At 40.2% G+C, this 20952-nt stretch overlaps 1 protein-coding gene across 4 annotated transcripts in view; it reads right to left on the bottom strand.

Moving 5' to 3' along the window:
* The window catches only part of NXPH1 (neurexophilin 1), a 141553-nt gene that overhangs the window by 117875 nt on the left and 2726 nt on the right, over positions 1–20952 (bottom strand). The window lies entirely within an intron of this gene.

Below are 20952 nucleotides of genomic sequence, written 5' to 3'. Positions count from 1 at the left end.
TCCTTCCCGTGCAACAATGAAAGAGAGGATAAATCTAAGGCATCCCAAAGAACAGAAAGTAGCTACATAGAGTAGCAACAGATGGTTATCAAAGAAGAGCAAGCAGGGGAGAGGCTGAGAGAGCAGAACCTGGAACAGGGGAGGAGAGTGCATACTTCATCATCTTTTACAGATTACAATCTTGATTTTTTTAATCCCTCCAGCTATCACTCACATTTTCTCTTCTGCATGAGAATTTATGCTAAAGCAAATCAAATTTGTACAAACATGACAAATATGCACATATGGAACATATTAATCTCCTACGCAAGCATCTTTTACTGCACCAAATTAAGCCACTCTATATATATATTCATGAAAGCCCTAGGAAGGGAGGAGAGGAGCCATGTGGAGGGAGCCAGGCAGATTTCACAGCAGGGAGGTGCTACCAAAGTCCTGACTGATTTTTGCTTCAGTGTGGGTGCAGACTGGCAATGGACAACACTTGTAGGTGCATAAATAAAGCTAGGGCTGGCTCCACTGGTTGACACATGAGGTAAGCAGAGGCAGGAGCAAGCAGAAGCAGTCACAGATCTGTGTGGTAACTGTGGGAAACCAAAGTAATGCCATGCATACTCGTCAGTGTTCTGCTGACCACCAAAAGCCACTGTAACCGTGTGATGTCTAGGGTTTGCAACAGAGCTGGTACATAAATCTGGGCTGCATTTTTCTCAACACTTGGCCAGTATCATGAGCAAGAGCATGTAAGGCAGAAAGACATGTTTTCTATTTAAACCCAAAATCCCAGACCCATCTAATGGTATTACACCTGGTTTTATTGATACCAAATAAGCACTTACTTCTAAGCACCTGAGGGCTGAATTATTTCTCAGCATCCACTATAAGTGAAGACTATCCAGAAAGCCAACCCCTTACCATTCGTTTATCCTATTCAAACCTTGCTTTGGATAGTACCTAAATCTTCTGTAGGTCTTGCTAAAGGACAAAGATCCCCAGCTTCTGTAGTGTACAAAATCATCATTATCCCTCATCAAACAGATATCCACCAGTAAGCTAGGTAACAAAGATGTAAGATGCAATATAAAATAATAAACGGTTATCTTTGTTAGTTCTTTTTTTTTTTCTTTTTTTTATTTTGAATCTTGAGACTATTGCCTCAAGAATTGCACACAATTCAGGCAGTGATTTGTCACGTGAAGTTTGGCATTGCTCAGGTGTCTAGCATTTAATTCACAGAAAATAAAAAATAAGGCAGTATTGTATTAATAAATGTATTACAATGTAATCTTTCAGATAGAAATTTTTGATTAATTTTTACTAATTCACTGGTAGTACAAGAATTTAGCCTTAAGTCCATTTTTACAGTACTCAGCTTTTGCAGGACATATTCCTCAATCCAGCAGAGGATAGGAGTAAATGTTTAAACTTGTGAAGAGTCCCACTGTCTGTAACTCATGTTGCATATTCAGAGTTCAGCACATGCTCTGGTGTTTTGTTTGACTGGCACTAACAGGGTTTCCACACCAGTGACATCAAGCAATTCCTCTTCATCACAGTAGTGAACAGTTTAATAATTAACACTAAAATTCAGACTAGGTTAATTTGTAACCATACAACAGACACATAGAAAGGATCTTTGGTTTATCTGTTACTATCTTCAAAATAATATACAAAGCACATAAGTGATGTGTAAAGACTTGCAGAGAGCTCAGCCCAGCTATTCAAGCTAGCTCAGACACAGCAAAACCTTCAGGCATCTAAAGATTATGGGACAGCTCTGTTAATACCGAAAAGGGGGATTGTTCACCCTTCTTCTGCTAGGCCTCTATCAATGACAATGAGCTATGAATAGCTTTCTAAGGCATCATGAGAAGTTCAGTTTTGTTTGGTGCTTTAAAATCCTTTTCCGAGTCATGTTTCGCTGCTCTGGGGCTTTTATTACAGACGAGTTAGTTGCAAAAGCACATAATATCCCAAAACATCAATCTGAGATGGCATAATGAAAGCAGTATTCATGGGGTGGTTCTGTTTTGTTTTTTCTTAAATCAATTACTGACAAATCAATATATTTTTCTGCTATTTCTGCCTCACTGTTTTATTTTTTTGTAAGGTCTGGAACTTCAAGTAAAGATTAAATGTGTTGAGCTATCATCCCATTAATTGTTCTGAATTGGTGAAGTATTCCTAGTTATAGACGAATGTCCTTATTTATGGCAAATAAGACAATTGCCTCACACAAAGACTTTGTGACTGTAGTATGATGTCCCACTCAGTATCGAGAATTACTGCTTGTGTTGAGTGCCTGTGGTTAGAGTGCAGCTTGCAGACGACTGCTTTCTACCTCCAACTTCCAGTGCCCTTGTGGTTGGTTACTCAGCCAGACAAAAGATGTAGGTGTTTGGAGTTGAACACCTAAAACCAGAGATGGACAGAAGGTGTAGTACCTTTTACTCCTCTGCACTTCTGATTTGTTAGTTTGTTTGTTTGTTGTGAGATTTCAAATGGGGGTATTTTGTCATTTGATTTGTTGGTTGTTTTGGGGTTGGTTTGGGTTTGTTTTTTTTTTTGAGGGCGGGTGGTTTTGCTCAGGGTTGTGGGGGTTGGGTTTTTTTGGGGGGCAAGGAGGGGAGGAGTGCTTTTTTATTTTTTACGAAGCTCTGAAATCTTTGGGTGGTAGACTTTGTTCGACTTGTCTAGATATAGTGGGAAAAGTGCCCAGTTATTTCGTTAATGGTCTTTAGATCAGACTATGTCTAGCATAGGTAACTACTAGACTTTTCTTCCCACATTTACTGCTTTTTATAATGTTTTGAGTACAATTCATAACCCTTAGGGTTCTTTTCTGCCTGTGCTTTTCCTCAAAGTGTGACTTAAAAAAAAGGCAAAAGAAAAAAAAATTAAAACAAGTTTTACTTCTCCAAACCATGTAGTAATTTTGGTTATAGTCAGCATATTCTTAGATCTCATTGAGCTTAACATGAGATTCCATTTAAACACATCCATTCTGAAAAATATTCCCTCTTGGTTAATAAACACAAGAACAATTTCCTTTAGACTTATAAGCTTGCTTTCATATGTTTTCCTTCAAGCCAAGATTTACTGTGAATACTACAAATAAACACTGCCCTTACATTTCTTATTGAACCTAGAAATACCTTTGTAAGCAATCAACAAAAGTAGTTGAGAAGAGGAAGAATGAAACAACTTCAGGAAGAAGGATCTTCTACTCCTGTGTCTCAGATACAATATTAATCTTATTCATTTATGCTGAGGTTCAGGACAGAACTCACGAAGAATGTATCTGTGTGGTCAAATACAGTACATTACTTTGCCTGCATGTAAGCAATTTCCAAACTAAAGCTATTTACATTTGTGTACAGTTACACCTATACTATTAGTCCACCTAAGAAGCAGGACTTCTTTGCTCAAATACTGTCACTCCTAACTCAACTACATATGTTCAGGATTACGGATGTTTCCTATCCCCCAAGTTCAAAAGATAGGCTAATCAAGCAAAAGGTTGTCTGCATCTGGCTATGCAGCTGCATTTTAAGAAAGAGCCACAAGTACATTCTCTACAGTAACTCTTTACTGATGTCTCTTTTATGAGAAGTGCCAAATTCCCCACTACCAGCCATAGTGATAACTCCTTCTGTTCCTAAAATAAGCTGTACAAAATCCCACAGAAGACTTGATATTTTTGTAAAATTTAGTCCACAGTGTCTTCGCTTAATACTACAAGTCAGATCTTGTTAGATATCCATGAATATCTGGGGGGACTTTGAAAAGTGTTTTCCATCACAACTCTGTTGCCAAAAATCATTTGTAGTCTAACAGTGGTTAGCTTTCACCAGTTATTCTCAAATAAGTGGAGATAATCTTAGGTAACATGTATTCAGTAATGGCCAAGTCAGTTTACCTAATCTAGTGTCCTGATTCTACCTGTCTACCATATCAATGGCCAGTATCAGTTGTTTCTAATGAAGCTCTAAATACTTCTTCAGCACAAAAATATTTAAGAATAAAGATATTGTTCACATTCCAGTGAAAGCAATATCTATTCTTTGTACTGAGCAAATGCAGAATTAGTTGCAGGTAGGAAAATCTCATGCTAGCATTTCACATTTAAGGTTTGTCTCAAAGCATGACAACTTACACACTTTCAGAGCAATTGTTCTGCTAGCCAAGAGAGGAAGCAACAGCAGAAGGTATGTGTAGTCACATATGGCCAGATCAAAGAACCATCCGGACTTAATACCGGCTGAAGCTCTGGCCAGCAAATGTTCCAGATATTCAGAGAGAAATCTGCTGGCACTTAGGAAGTGTGCATTGTGGCAAACAAACTTCACACTTATTTCCAGGCCTTTCTTTGCCAAAACTAGAAAAATCCCATTTATAGCACATCATCTAAATTAAAACTGGTTTAATCCATCTCCACCTCAAAATATCAGGCACAGTGGCTTTTTGTTTGGGGAGTTCTGGGGTTTTGGTTTTTTTTTTCAATTTTAGAAAAATACTATTTATGACTGTCATGGTTTAAGCTGCCACAAAATTGATCTGGGAGAATTGTTTGAGATAAATACATAGAATTTAAAAGTAAAATGATCAGAGGACCCTTGAAATCTATTTCTAGTCATTCCTCCAATCTTTTATTGTACTCAGTCTTGCCATTTTTGCAAGTAATACTGTAATACAAGATGTCCTGGCATTCTAAAAAGCTTCTCTACTTGATACACAGTTATTCTGTAAATAAATCTGCAATGAAGTGCTTAAAGGCTGATTTCTTGCTTTTTAGCAACTAGGCATAAAATATTGGGCTATAAATGCTTACAAATTAGATTACTGGAAGTGAATAGAATGCATTGTTATCTACTGAACCAATGATGGGTCAAATGGCAGTTTGAATTCTTGTGGTGAATATGACTGCGACCTTCACATATACCGTTGACAGAAAGCAATTTTCTTTACATTTTTAAATCCACGTAAAGGTGAAAAATGGTACCACTACAAAACAAAACATTAAATTTTTCTGTCCCAAAGCATAACTGAGCTCTCCCAAGGTCACGTGTAGCCTGAAATGAAGCAAGACTTTCTTAATCATGCTACCAGTACATTTCACACAGATCTGGTGATCTATTTTCATTTACCAGTTGAAAAATCTCTTTAAGATAGAGAAATAAGAAATAATGAGACACCATTTATTTTTTCCCGTTAGCTGTTTCTGCACAAACTAATCACTAATTATGTTTGAGGTGCTATAACAAACTATGTGTTTCAACTATACAGATTAAAAAGACCTACCCATGAAGAGATGGCAGAGTGAAAAAGCCTGATTTGAAAAGAAATGTATTGCACTCTTCTAGACCAACAGAACTATAATGTCTAGAATTCTAGAACAGTATATTTAGAAAATCATTAAAGCTATGCATAATTTTATATAATCTGTGTTTTCAAGTATTTAAAGAACAGCCTTTTTTCATTCTATGCATACCAAATGTGGTTATCTGCCACTCTCAAAAATAAAATAAAACAAAATCTATCCATTATATCTCAGCATTTTCTCTGCCCCTTCTAAGCACCTCATGATGAAAAAGTTATTACTTGAACACTGGTCTACAACCACTATACAGTAGGCAGTGTTATAGAGAAATTATAAATAGCAGTAACTGCATTCTTCAAACCATTTTATTTAACACTTCAAGCTTCTCTGAAGTACAACATTTAAGAAAAAGAAAAAAAAAAGAAATCACAAAAGGTATTTATAGGATAACACCATTTTGGAAAGTACTGTCACAAAGAACACCTAGGAGGGAACATCTGTCTATAAATTATAGATTATTCTGGTAGCAATGGCTATCATTAAGGTTGCCTGAAACTTCCCATAATAAGACCCTTTTTCTAGTTGCTTGTGAGTTTGTTGAACTCTAACCACTTGGAGTAAAATTCTCCCTGCAAGGTATCTGCCTCAATATTTGTTTAGCCTTTGTGGAAAGTTTAACACGAAATGGTTTAGAGAACAAGATTACAGGAAAATATACCTTGCTTTGGAAAAAACAGTTCTTCTTTGAGGAGTCCTAATGTTGCCTTTTTGGAGAAAAAAAAAAACCTTTGAAATATGGTACGGCACAGCCTTTTTGTCAGGTATATAATTTTTACAATTCCTGAACTGCCCATTCAAAGCCAGTCTAGTTTGTTGGGTGGTTTTAATCTCAAATCTTAACTACTTTTTCCTAACAGCACCTCAGCTTTTACAGCTAAAAATCACTAATATTCTTTGCATGCTTCAACTCTCAGAGCTACTTGCCTGAAATAACCATACATGTTTCAGCTCTGCAAAACAGAATTTGCTTTCTTCGGCCCATAGAGCTAGACATACCAAGCTAGAACATCCCTGATGTCCTAAACCAATAAAGTAAAATGCTGGAGCCAACTTCTCCTCTCCTTTTACTGCCAGTCTCTGCTGGTGCACTGAGGATGAAGAGGCAGCTAGACAAAGAGAGCATGCAGTAGTCAGTTGATGGATTTTTATGGGGAGTGATAGATACAAATCATTAAACAAATCCAATTATAAGCTTAAAAATAATGGATGTGAAGGTAGTGGCCTGCAAATTGGTAACTTGTTTCAAGCTAACGATATACACCCACAGCTAACCATAAGTATTGCTCTCAAGTAAAAGTAAAAGCCTTCAGGATCTTAAGCACATAAACTGCTTCTTAGAAGTAATTCATTAACTGTGCTATGACAGACTGGCAGGGGTTTTTTTAAATGTAAGGACAGGAATTGGACTTGAATCCAAGTGAAAATAAAGGACGTCCACCAAGCAGATTAAAAATAGGAAAGCAAAAGACTGTTTATGCTTAATATTAGCAGTTTTGGAAGACCCTCCAGGCTAGATCCAGAATGTTCCTATAATTACTATAATGAAATACGCACTCTCTTTGTCCCAAGGACCTGTTAGAGTTTGCAACCTGGAATTAGATACCCACATATCCCTCCTGGTAGAAATTTTTTGAAAGCATAATTCACAGAAACTACTAAACTATCCAAACTAAGCAACCAAAGGAAGACAAGGAATTACTTTTAACACTTTCTGACATTTCTGACGCGTAAATTGCTCCTGGAATTAGGCATCTTATTTTACTCTTGCTAATATGCCCAGTGGGTAGAGATGGCAAGGCAACATAATTTTAACTTTCTGGTTTAAGAATTGCTTTCACATCATAATAAAGTTTTTTTTCTGATAAGGGCTCTCAAAACCTTAAGTGCTTCTACTATGGATGAACTCATATACATAGGTCCAAAAAGCAAGAGAGAAAGACTCAAAACCACAAATGCCTCAGAGCTTACCTATAAGGAGACCCTGTTTCCTGGGTGAAGGATTACCTGAGTGCATTAAACTGAGCGATATAAAACAAACAAGCAAAACCAAGAAAATTCCCCCTGCTACTCCACTAGACAGTAGTTAAAGCAATTACCTCAGAAGTATGAGTTTTGGGTTCACGGCCCTGAAGCAGAGAAAAAAATTAAACCTCTTAAATTCATACCAAGGGCTTCAGCCCCTGGTCTAATGAAAAAAATATTGATGGGAGACAAATGAAATAGAGAATGAAACAGGCCTATGACCCTACCACCTCTTTTGTAAGTCTAGGGTGTTACAGACCCAGCTGGAACTACTTCCTAGTAGTCAGCTCTGCCCTGCCTTTCTTTCGCTTTCATGTGCCTCTGTGAATCAAGGGCATGATTAGTAGAGATGTTATGCTATTTTAGGCTGCAGTGGTGGCATTTAAGCTCAAAAACAACCCAAAGTCTAACTATCGCAGCTGATACTAATTCTGTTATGATAGCTGAATGTGAGGTCCAGACATTTATCGGGGATCAGAGCTTAGCTGCATGTTGTTAGCTTCTACAACTGACTAATAAGATGCTCGAATGTGTGACTGAAGCTGACAGCTGAGCTTAAGATGATCAAAACAAGATTTCTATGTTCTGACTTATATCAGCCATGGAAAATGTACTATACAGTGAGGACACTGAAAAATGTCCCAAGATGATATACAGTCTGTCGTGAACTGAAATCACCACACTGAAGAAAGTCAGAGCTTGAGAGCATGGTTGATATGAGGTAATTACCTCATATATGAAGCATATGAAGTATATGAAGTAATTGAATATGGAGTAGTTAACCAATTAAAGCTAGAAGCTGTGATACAAGACAACAAAGATGAAGACTAAAGAATATTGCATGTAAGAGAAACTTTCTGCGCAGTCATTTCATTGGACATTTGCAAAGTTTCTTTACTGTGCTCAATGGCAGTAATACTGTACAAGGGAAAAAAAGAAACAAACAACCCTAAGTGAAGAGTACCACCTTGAAGCAAGCTTGTGACTGAAGTCTTAGGATTTGGATAACACTGACTCAGTCATTAATAATGCCAGATGCTGTGTAAATGATTCTTAAATAACCAAGAATGAAATAGAGGTCTAGGCTTAGAAGGGACAGACTCTTATAGAAGTAAGACATTGAAGGAGAAAAGACTGTGAAAGCAAAGCAATTGGGACAGAATGAGTCTTTATTCAGTTTCTATTTTCTTTGAGATTTTGTTTTGATTTCTAAGAAGGAATTTGTGCTGGGATTGCCTTTTGATTACTGTACTTATTTCTATGCAACTTCAGTGACTCATTCATAATTTAGGACAAACAGGTTTTTTGAAGATGAACCTCCTGTTTCATCATGCATGAGAGCTAACAACATGCATTCTCTGCCATTCCCAGTGAGTCCTCTAGCAAAAGTAGAAGTAATCATAGAAAACATTCTTTAGCTACTAAACAGGTCAAAACATGTGATTTAAAAAAAAAAAAGAAAAGTTAGCTCCCATATCATGTTTACTTATCTTGAAAACAAACAAAAGAACATAAACTCAAGTTTATTTTTATTACCATTGGAGGTTACTTTTATGCTTATATTTCTGCTGAGAATTTTCTACCGAAGTAGTGACACATTTAACAGCTTAAGTAACCTGAAAATTACTCCCATTGTCAAAGAGAACTATCTCGACTAAGAAAAGTAGTTGAGCCCATTTTCAGTCAGGCTATCTTTAGGACAGCTTTTGTTTCCTAAATACATGCTCAGAAGGCATTGGAAACTAGGATAAATTTATCAATTTAATTTCAGTTGGGTAGATTTTCCATTTCCAGTGGGCATATTTGTTAGAATCTGACTGTAGCTGGTCACAATATTAATAGCAAACAATTTGATTAATTTATCCTACATTTCTGCTCATGAAATATCCTCTCCCATTCTGACTTCTGCTTTTTTTATTCATATGCATCCAGTGAATGTTTTAAGCATATTTTACTCTGGAATTTGTTTAGGAGCTCTTTGCTTCATCTAATCATGATTATTTCTTTACTGGAGACGGTGTGACTTTAAATCTTCAGTTAGTACTGTCTTTGTTCCTCTAGTTGACTTTGTCATTCTAAGTGTAGTATCAGGAACACTTACGATGTGATTAGTGAACATTTAGTATTATGTTTGAAGCTCTGACTTACCAAGGAAGGCACAAATCTATATAGAAACAATCCTTCTATAAACATTCATCAGACAAAATAATTTTACACAGGTGCCTGTTGAAAAATTAATATAAAAATATGAGAATACAGGAGAATTGAAAGCTTCTGAGGAGCAAGAACTTTTATAGGTGGATCCTCATGCTATTAATCCAACTTATTTCAAGCCACTCCCCTGTTTTTCTGTGATAGTTATTCCAACACAGATCCTTCCTCTGTTAATCCAGCCACCATATGATCAGTTGCAGCTAAATCAAGAAAAGAAGGGGCAACAAGGACCATGGCCCATAGGAGTTGCAGGTAATCTATGAAATGAGAATTACAGGATTTACAAGCAATGAGTTTGCTATTTTTACCGAAGTTATTAACATAAATTCAGTGTAATTAGCCTTTTCTAAGCATGCTGAAGAGAGAATTATTCCAAACATTTCTACAGCCTTTGAGGTCTGACAAAAAGGCAGGGGACAGAAAATTCCTAGAATTCGGGGATTAATCTTATATCGGTCATGCAAGGTGGACCATACTTAAAGAGCACTATGTGGAAATACTGTCTTAGACTCAGTCTATATTTCTCCATTAATTTGCAAAGCTGGGGTAGAAAATAGGTTCCATAGCAGCCCTGGAATGATTACATTCCCACCAATGAACAACTTTTCCTATGAACACATGAGCACATATGCCTCTCATTACATGAAGTGTTTTACACCTGGTCAGGAGGTTAAAAGCTTTCCATATGCAATGGAAAAGTAGGTGCAAATTTAGGGAATGTAAAACACACAAGCAAAATTGAGTCAGGGACCTGCCCAGCTAGCTGAATTTTAGTCTGAATCGACAGGCTAGCAAAGTCACAGCTCCACCTGTTGAGCTAAAGCAAATCATCCGCCTATAACCATCAGGCAGCACAGATTCTCTTTTTTTGCCAGACATATATGACTGGCACTAACACTGTGCCACTTGGATAAAACGAAACATAAAACTTCAGGGACAATTCATGTAGTCATTACTCTAGGTGAAGGAGTACTGCAGCCATTGAGCCATTCTGCCAGACAACAAAAGGACTTGGATCTAAAGGAAGGGTCTCATGGCAGACTAAAGGCAGGACAACATTCTTCTGGGTAAATATACTGAAGCAAACCACAATGACAAAAAAAAAAAAAAATGTTAGAAATGAAAGCATATAGAGCCCACTCAGTTCTTTTTAACTTCATAGGAGTTGCTCAGACCAAAGGCTATGAACACCACATAGCCGTACGTACATATTCTTTCACATTTATTAGAAATGCTTACTTCTTTCTTCCAGTGCTACCTATGAATAGGCAATTCACGCAAAGCAACTCAAGCTAAAATGTAATGAAATAGCATTCCCAACCTCCTTATAAAAGTGGAAGTATTTATCAAGCTAAGGGTACCATTTTACGACCAGAGAAATCAATGGCAAAGTTCTTGAGTCTGAATGGTCTTGAATCAACATGCAAGTTTCTTCTGTACGAATAAACAAAGGTGGGGTTTTTTTGCCTTACACGGTCACCATTCAGGTACATTTTTCTTCTGTAAGATAAAAGATCTGCAGTGGTCTGCAAAAAATGTACATCGGTAGCAGTTAGACTGCAAATGAAGAGCACAGATATCATACTGCACACAGGCCACACATGGCTTTCTCAGATATGCCACCATTTGCATCTCTTTGTAATTCTGGTGGTGCCTGATACTTTAAAAATACATCTACAAAAAGAAATCTATTTGAAAAAATAAACTTTAGTTTCATTTCAAAGATAATGACATTTCACAGACTATTTCTTCAGAAGCTGACTCAGTAGCCAGAATGTCACAAATTACGATCACAAAGATTCAGAACAAAAAAAAAAAAAATAAATTAATGGATAATTTTTATTATACAATTAATTATTATCCAACTATAATGAAGAAAGTACATTTAGGGTACAGGGTAGCAGGTGCTTCTTTATAAGCATAATACTGTAATAGATTTTAAGTAGCCCAGAGGTAAATTCAGCAAGTTCTTGGCAAAACTATTACTTTGTAACATTTATAAAGATACAGATGTGTGATCTTTTCTGGCATGGAAGAAGAAAATTTTATATCTTAAAACCAGAAATGCAAAAACCATACTGTATTCACTTTCTTACGGTCCTAGTTCAGCAAAGCAATGAAGTGTACATGGGCAAATATCTTGACTTCAGTTAAGCTTGTTTTGTTTCAAAAAAGTAGTTACAAATCATTGGCATCTACTCTGAAGTGTCTGCTACGACCCCACAATTTCAGAATATTCTATAAATCGCGAAGAATAAAAGCAGCACTTGCACCTCCTCCAATGTACTTAGTTACACATTTCCATATTCATTTGGGTTGCATTACACTGAAATACTGAACCATATCATTAAAATCTGCTAATCCACCTAATAACTTTTCTAAGGCTCACACTCAGCTCTAGCTAGCAAATATTCTGTGCATTTAAGGTGCAAACACAAACTGATGTATCTATAATTCTATGGGATAGTATCTTATTGCAGTGACTAATGCTAATAGAGGCAGCAGAGCTGCTCACAGAGGAAGGAGGTAAACAGCAAGAGGTAATACCATTTGATTCAGCAAAAGAAAGCTGAAGACACAGATGATTCACACAGACCACTGTCTTATCAAGGGTCAGACTATGTTCCTTCCTCGCTCCAAGTGACTGCTCACAGAAGCAGCTCTGCTGAAGTTAAGAATATCCTTTGTGCAAGTAATTACTCAAAATCCCAATGTTTCATATTTCAGATATTAGAAAGCAGTGTAACTAAAGGGTCGTACTCTTGCACCTCTGTTTCCAACATGTTCTAAGCTACCATCTACTACAAGCAAGTCAATTAGGCAAATGGGATTGCTTGTGGAAGCAGGGAGAACAAATAAGTAGGAATAAAAAATTGTGGGCCTTGTTAAAGTAATATCCATTACAGATGAAGGCAGCAGGATGGAGCCCATCTTTTCTAATGATGAAGGTTTTGATGTACTATTTATTATGCACATCTTTTATGTCACATCTCTGTGTTTGTACTCCTCCTTATTTCCCTGCTCTTTAAAGATCTGTTCACTCAGCAATTGTCACCCATAAAGCTACAGTATTATTGCTATGTTTTACCTAGCAATATTGCTTACAAAATCCTCTCAAGGCGCAAAGCATTCCCCACATAAACATTAAGAAAAAACTCTGTATGTAATAGAGTAGCTGCATAAACTGACAACAGAAATTACTCTAAATTAGAGTCAAATTACACACTAACATTCTGATTTTAAATAGACCAATATTTTACAATACTGCTATTGACAGTGCAGCAACCATCAGGAGACAGTTTTATATTATCCCTATTTTAAGTCCATACCTTCTTTTACAAGACCTCAAATGCTATGGATGAAATTGTAAATATAAAAAGCAGTCCATTCATTTTATATAAGCAGTTTTATACACCTGAAGGCCTATGACAACATTTCTTGACAAAATAGCCTAGCAGAAGAATTGTTTTTCTAAAATTCAATCAAGAATAGTTTATAAAAATGACTGTGCAGATAAGTATTATGATAGAGGTGGTCTGAACTATCCATAACAGAAATGCCATTAGCTAAAATTTTTTGAGACCTGCAAATTACACTTTCGATTTGAAGTGGCATCTGAATAATGGCAAGCAATTCTCAGTGATAGAAATGGTCTACATAATCTTCAACAGGAAACAGAATCTGTCCTCCTTGCACAAGACATGGATTTACACAGGAATCCTATTTTGTATAACACTGCAGGAGCAGGCCATAGGATCTGCTGTATAGGAGCCTTTGGTTTACAGTAGTGCTCTCAGTACGTGGCTAGAGTGTGTCTTCTTTTTTTCTTTTTCCTTGAAATACTGCACCATCTGAAAATTAACTCCCAGATAACGCATGGGGAGTTAGGGAGGAGAACACAACATAAGACATGCTAGTCAGCAATCATTTATCATGTTACTGATGTTATTCTGACATCAGTATGTAGTATCAGGCAGAAGCACTGAGTCCAGGGATTTCTGGATCAAAGTATCAGATGTTCTAACTAGGAAGATAAGTAGCGTCTCCTGTTTTTCAACTGGGAATACTGTATTGATTAGATTTTAAGTGACTTTTCACTTTCTTTTTCTAAATAAACAATACAATTTTAATATATATATTATATTTTAATTATGGGTATTTCCAAGAACCGAGGCTGCTAGATCACTTCTTTCCTGGTGTTGTTTTGGCCGTCAGCTCTGCTGCTGAGTCTGCTGAGCCTAGAGAGCCTGTCCAGCTACCATCCAAGTTTAAGTAAATATAGAAAGAAATAACATAGGTATACTTTACTTCACAGTTTTTCAAAAGTTCAGCAATAAGAAATAATAAGGCTACACTCACAAAGAAACAACCAGGCTCCTCATTCTTTAGTTTTTTGCATCCAGTCTGTATTAGAAAATGATGTTTGAGGACAATAGGACACTATCATCATTATCATGTAAGCAAAAAAGCCTACTTTCTCCCTATCATAATCTGCAGATGTGGAAAGAGCAGATTATCTTTCCATGTGCTGGTCAACCTGTCATCAAAGCGATGAAACAGATTAACAAGAGACGTGATACTTCAGAGGGCACACAAAACCAACACGTGAATGGACAGGGCAGAGACCAGCTAGTGGACAAATTATTTCATAGCAGACAGAGAGGGTAAGAAAGAAAATATTACTAAACCACTCCTTGGAGAGTAAAAGACAAGGCACCCGGAGAGATGGATGTAGTGTGCAAGGCAGATGAACGTCCCTGAGACATTTGTCACTAGTTGGACTGTGAGACACTGACATTAATGAGGGTGGCATTTGGAAGATAAAAGCTGTATCTCTGAAGCAGACAATACAATTTCCAGGCACCATGCATCGGGACATGGTGTAATCAAAAGGGACTGGAAAAAAAGCATCACAGTAGCTACTGATATTCATGGGAGAATATGGATCAGGAATAAATGGCTTTTATCTGTAGGGTTGGTGGGGATTGTGGGTTACTTTTCCTCTCAGGCTAGTCAATTCCTATCACATTCCTTTAGTGAAGGACTCTCCATCAGTCATCCACTTACACCTGCCTTGCCAAAAGTCAGTGTTTCATTGACAAGTGCTTTTCAGGTAGCAGAACTCTAGAAGACAGCTCTGTCAATAGTGCGTGGGGATTTACAGGGATGGAGGCACTTGCCTGCTATTATTTCTTCTTGAAAGCAAAGAGGGATCTGGGAGATACCCTGAGAACTGGATGCCAGGACACAGGCAAGTGGAGGGAGCAAGATCTGCCTGCCTCTTACAGGTGTATCAAAAGTACCACTACCCCATACCAATGACATCAACTGTGCCTGAGAGCCACTCCTGCCATGACCCTCAGGATAGGAAGTATCATTATTAATTAATCACTCCCTGCTCCCATGTCTTAGTATCAACTGTGTTGCACAGCTGTTTTGACTCCAATGCTCTCGGATGTCTTGGGGCTCTCCCCAGAAGGAGAGAATGCTGTCATTCTGGGATAGGATGAGACAAACACAAGCATGCGGAAACAGCGTTCCTGATCGCCAGACTCATCCTGCTAGGATTCTACCCGAGATCCCATCCCTGTTGCCCTACAGACTCACATATTGTCCCTCTGGTCAGTTTTTTCCTCAGAAAATAAAGCAGCTTCTTTGCCTATAAAAGAAAGCCAGTCAGCAGCAACAGTAAATAATCGATGTGCTGGTCAACCCGTCTACTTCTTCCTTCAGGAAAAGTAACGCAGGAAGCCAAACCCCACGTCCAGAGTGGGTTGCGGGCGAGGTCTGAGCAGTAGTGGCCCGAAACACTGACTAGCCCGCGACAGGGCGCCTGTGACAGAGGGGTTCCCGAGGGCCGCCAGGCTCCCCGGCAGCTCACAGTGACCGCCGGGGAGGAGCAGGGCCGGGCACTGTCCGCGGTGCTGGCGCCGCTGCCCCCCCGTCTCGGGACCTCTCCAAGGTGCTGCACGGCCGGCGCTGCCGGCGGCGGTCCAATAAGGAGCGCCAGCTCCGGGCAGGCGCGGAGCCCTGCAGAGCAGCGCGGAGCGGAGCGGGGCACCTCGAAGTCAGCCTTGTTCCAGCCCGTCTGCAAGCCCTTGTCCACTCTCCCAGCAGCGCTTGCACTGGCCTTCCGCGGCTCGAAACGGGCAGCATCTCCGACAGGGGGGGAAAAAACACACTTTAGAAAAACTAAAGAAAAAAAAAAAAAACCAAAACACAAAAAACCCCACGTGGACTAATCGTGCACTGAAGAAAGTTTTAGGAGCGCATCCAGTAGTGAATAGGAAAATGGGAACCCAAACTAACCCGACATGTGATAAGGACAAGCTCTTTCTGATTTCCCTTTAATGCTCCACGCAGGGGGCACAGCTCCACTTGGGAAGGTGCCCATGTCCCCGTCCTGCAGCAGAGTACTGAGCACCTCCCGGTTGTCCTTCAATACCGTCTCTCTCTCTTCTTCGATTGAAAAATTGAAAGAGAAGGGGGAAGTGGTAGAAGAAAGCTGACTGAATCCGTCCTTTGATCACAAACAAGCCCAGTAAGATGGATTGTGGGAAGAGAAGCTGTATTCCTACACAACGACCGGTGTCACAGTGGTTAAAATGGGACAGAAAAGCCTCTCACAAAGTCAATTCTTATGTAGATGAGGGGACAAAAGAGCTTTTCTCTCTCTTCGCGGTTTTAGTGAATTTCTAATTTGCCCAAAGAAGCCCTAGAGGAATGAGGAAGAAAGGGAGGGAATATTGGAATTGCTAGTCGTAACAAATATTACCGTGCTCTGGATTGTCGCCTAGAAATACACAGAAAATGAGGGGACTCGACGCCATTGTGTTAGCCGTGTTATTTCTCTTGACCTTCAGCTTTGCCCATCCAGGCTGAACAAACTTCCTGCAATGAGCATCGCCCCTGCTCTCTACCAGACACATAACTTTGGTCTCTCTAAGTGACAGAAAGGGACTCCTCTGAAAGAAGGGCACTCACAGAAGTTCAGACAACAGCCAGAAACACGTAGGGTTAAACAATAAACTAGGAAATATGCTGTCCTGTTGAACAGAGAGCAGTTTTCCCAGCATTGAGAACCCGTCAATATATATCATATCAATAAAAAGGAGCTCTTCGAAAGCTTGCATAGTAATTGAGATTGGAGATCTTTTTTGATACGGGTTGGCATTTCCTCATATCAATCTGACAGAGCCAACTCAGGAAATTGCTGGTAATATTCATCTTGGGAGCACTTTCATTAAACGTAATTCATTCGACTTTCACAATAAATTGAGTGACATCCTTACAGCAGAACCTTTTTATCCTTGATGAAGTGCTTGCCAGCCTTTGGTTTTCCACTTTATTGTCACATTCCTTAAAACAGAATCGTCAACATGTCAATCTGCTACATGAAAAAAATGCTAAATCTGTATTTACAAAGCGCCCAGGAGGTGGTTTAATGCTGACTTACAAGAAGAGCGAGCTGGGTGTTAAACTATCTGATAAATCACAGCATAACTTCACACAAACCTAATCGGGAGAACAGAAGCCAATCCTAGAGAGGGAAGGATGGCTCACACACTCATTTTAACCAAGTGCTGGCTATTCCGAGCAATTGGTTTCTTAACCTGCTTCACCACACTTTCCAAGACGGCTGGGAAATTGTCCTTTTGTTAATTAAAATGGCGGTTTAGAGATGCAGGGAAATATTAAAGAGCTTAAAATGGATACCTCTAGGTGCCGACTTGGAAAATTGGGCTAGTCAAAGAGAGGCGGGGATATTGGATTATATTCAGGTGCCTCCCCAAAAGACGAAATCTGTTCCAGACTGCTTTCTCCAGCGATATAAGAAATTAAAATAGTGTGTACTAAGCACCAGGAAAAAGAAATTTTTGTGCGGGAAACCCCTTCTTAAACTCCTCGCACAGGTCCCTGGTGGTTAAGAAGGAAGGAAGCCCGGAAAAGAATGCACCATCCTCCAGTTACTAGGAAACAAAAAAGAAACTAGAGTGCAGAAAAGTTTGTTTCGCCTACAGGAGCTCCGAGCCCGTTGCCATCCCCGTGCCTCGCCTTTCGAAAGAGTAATTACTCCCCCTACACCACCGCGAAAGCCTCTCTCAAACTCCTCCAGAAAGAGGGAGCGGGATGGTCGCAAGGCTGCCTAAACCCTCCCGCACAGAAAGCCACTTCTCCCTCTCCGCGCCAAGCGCTCTCTTCCCAACACCACCACTCCTCCACCCCCCCCACCCCCTCCACCCCCCACTCCCGCCTTCGACGTCAAATTGAAAATGGCAAGAAATCGCTTATTTGGGGAAAAAAAAAAGCAGTACCCGACTGCTTTCAGCATCAAATGCCTCTGAGAAAATACCGGAGGTGATGATTACGATAGGATAATGCCTTCTTTCTCTTTTGTTTTTTTGTTTTGTTTTCTTTTATCTTCGCTGCCTACAGAGGGTTTTGTTCCTCCCACGACAAAGTAGGACACAAGCAGCAACTATCTTTAAAAAGAAAGAAGAAGAAGATAAAAAATCAACTTATCTTCGCCGGCACGTGATACCTCCTCACGTTCCCCATAGCTTTCATTAACCGGGGTGAAATGACCTCAAACAGTGCGACACGGAGCGAAATTAAATGTACACAAAGTCTGGAGCCCTTCACCCCCCGTTCCTCCCCCTCAGCAAACACCGTGCCAAGTGTGCCACCGCTGAGGACAATTTCAAACCTCTCTTATTCACAACATTTTGCAGGAAAGCTCCGCTCGGCTGTCAGAAGGCCTCCAAACTACAGGGACGGTGTGGAACAGACCTTAAAATTCCCAGCCCGGCACCGGAGGTGGTTGTCGGGCTGGAACCGGATCCTCACCGACGCCCTGGGCCCGCAGAGCAAGGCTCCGGCCGGGCGCCCGCGGTTCTCCTGCTCGGGCAAAGCGCCGCGCAGAGCAGTTTCCCCAGCGAAACAGCCTGCTCGCACCCCTCATCGGGGAAGGAAAACCACCCCTCCATTTGCTCTTGCTCTGCTTAAGTTCTACACAGAGTTAAACTGCTCTGCCAGCCGGCTCTGGTGTATATCCTATTTTACAAACTCACCGGTGAATAAACACTTTGCTGGGAAAAGACAACAAGGCGGAGAGGCTCGGGAGGGAGGGATCCTTACCCTAGCAGCATGCAACGCAAAACTCCGACCGGTTTTAGTCTCGTACCCGCTACTCCGGGGAAGGAGTACCTAAGTAAAATGCCGAAGACTCTTCAAGCCGGTGTGATCTCAGGAAAACAGTGCGGGAAGTTCACCCCTAGAGCACGCGATGGAAGAGCCTAGGGACATGCGGGGGGTGAAATCCCGCAATACGGAAGGCACGCTGCAGCCCCACGCCCTAGCTTGGCCGGAGGGGAGCGCAGGATCAGACAGGGGCCGGAGGGCGGCAGGACGGGGCGAGCTCCCGTGGGCACCGGGAGTTGCCGGCCCCCTGTCCGCCGGCCGCCTTCCGCTCTAAGGAGGGTCCCCTTAACAGCCGGGATGGAAACGACCTGCTTCCTTCTTCGGGGCCATGCTTGGCCTGTCCTAGTGAGAAATAACTAGTTAGGATCCTTGCCGTCTTCGCCAGCAATCAGCGGGGTTTTTAGTCGCTTCTGTAGCGTGTCGCTTCCACTCAGGAAAAGCAAAAAAAAAAAAAAAAAAAAAGGAAGAAGCAGCCTGGCGTTTTATTGTCCTGTGGTGTCAGACTGGAAATCCACCGGCAACTAGCAGGAATTAAACGAGAGGGTTTCCACTAAGGGAATGGTGTAAAACCCCGCTGTCTTTAGACAGAGCTCAAACCTAAAAGAGTCTACTATCTCTGGGAGGCTTTTTCTTTCTTAATATTTACGTGCTTCCTCAACGACGATTTTGACCTCGGCACAGCCCTGTTCGTTAAGAAAACATCACCCATTAGTATAAGACTAAGATGCTTCTGAAAGAACAGCGGTGAAGTGGAGTCTCGTGGTAAGTGAGACCGAGTGTAGCTGCTTGAACACTTTCTGCAGCTCTCTAAATGTATAGAAAGAAAATAACTGCAAGCTTTTAGAGGTTAACTCCTAATTCTGCCAAATAAGTACTAAGTTATCCGTTTAGGCCAAAGACAATGCACTTCCACTGCAAATCAAACATAACATTTTCAATACACTGCACAGCTCGAAACAAGGAGAAAATACACATCTCGCAGAGGCTAACTACTATTCTTATTAATAAACATAATATTTATGGACGAACCATATCTACCCTAGCAACATTCCTTCCCGTTCTGGTCGGCCGTGACCGCTATAAATTTGTGGCAATAAGGACGGATAGCATATGACTCTATTAAAAAGGGGGGAGAAGAGAAGGAGCACTCCCCCCCCCCCCCAATTTCATTAGGAAGAATATAGGTGGGAAAAATAAATAAATAAAATGAATAAAAAAGAAAAGAGCAGTGGTTTGCTTGGTGAAGAGAAATGACAAGCCAGCAAGCATCTGGAAATGAGTAACTGAACACTGCCCAGCTCAGGCGGAGGGGAAACAGGCTGTTGTCCCTCTCCCCTATAATACTAGCCCTTCTCAGAAAGAATTATTTTAATCAACTCGGTGGGAAGCTCTTTGCGGTGCCATTTCATTTGTCCTTCCTCACAGGTTGGGTACTGAAAATGTAATTCCGAATTGAAACCACTCTGGTACACACAGAGTGGCACGTACACAGGGGTTGGCACCCCGAAGTGCTGTGCCGTGCTGGTTTGTGGCACCGTGTTAAAGCTTTAATCCAAACTTCATGCTTCGATGCTAATAAATAGTTTCTTTACACGCGATGGCCTAATGCAAATTTACAAAGTCACTCCCGAAATAAAGAGAATGGGGAGAGATTGACATAAACGTAGAAGTATCGACTTAGAAAGGAGAAGTGGGTTAGACAGGGGAAATCCTTTGGATACCCCCCGAGTATTTTGGTAGAAGACACAGCCCAGCCGAAGAAGGCATCACCTCCCCCTAGCTTGTCTTTTACTCCCTATTTTGTCTTTTTCGTCATATTTCGCATTGTTTCGAGGGAAACTGGAAAATCATCTCCTCACTCTGCAATGCCAAGTCCCAAAAAAAAACAACACACAAAAAAAACCCAAAACAAAACAAAACAAAAAACCCCACCAAAAAAACATTCAGGTAATGAAGTCTGTAACTAAACGGTAATTGAATCAGCATAATTTGCACACTGAATGGTTTTCAAATGCTCCCAGTTTACAATTAAAGGAGAATTAATGCGCTTGTTGTTCAGACTGCAGCGCATTAGAATAAATCCAGCACTGTTGTTGTAATGAGTCGAGAGCAGTTTAACTGCCAGCAAACACATT

Source organism: Strigops habroptila, chromosome 1, assembly GCF_004027225.2.
Source record: "Strigops habroptila isolate Jane chromosome 1, bStrHab1.2.pri, whole genome shotgun sequence".
In the NCBI taxonomy this organism is placed as follows: Eukaryota; Metazoa; Chordata; class Aves; order Psittaciformes; family Psittacidae; genus Strigops; species Strigops habroptila.
This window is presented reverse-complemented; position numbering and strand designations above follow the sequence as displayed.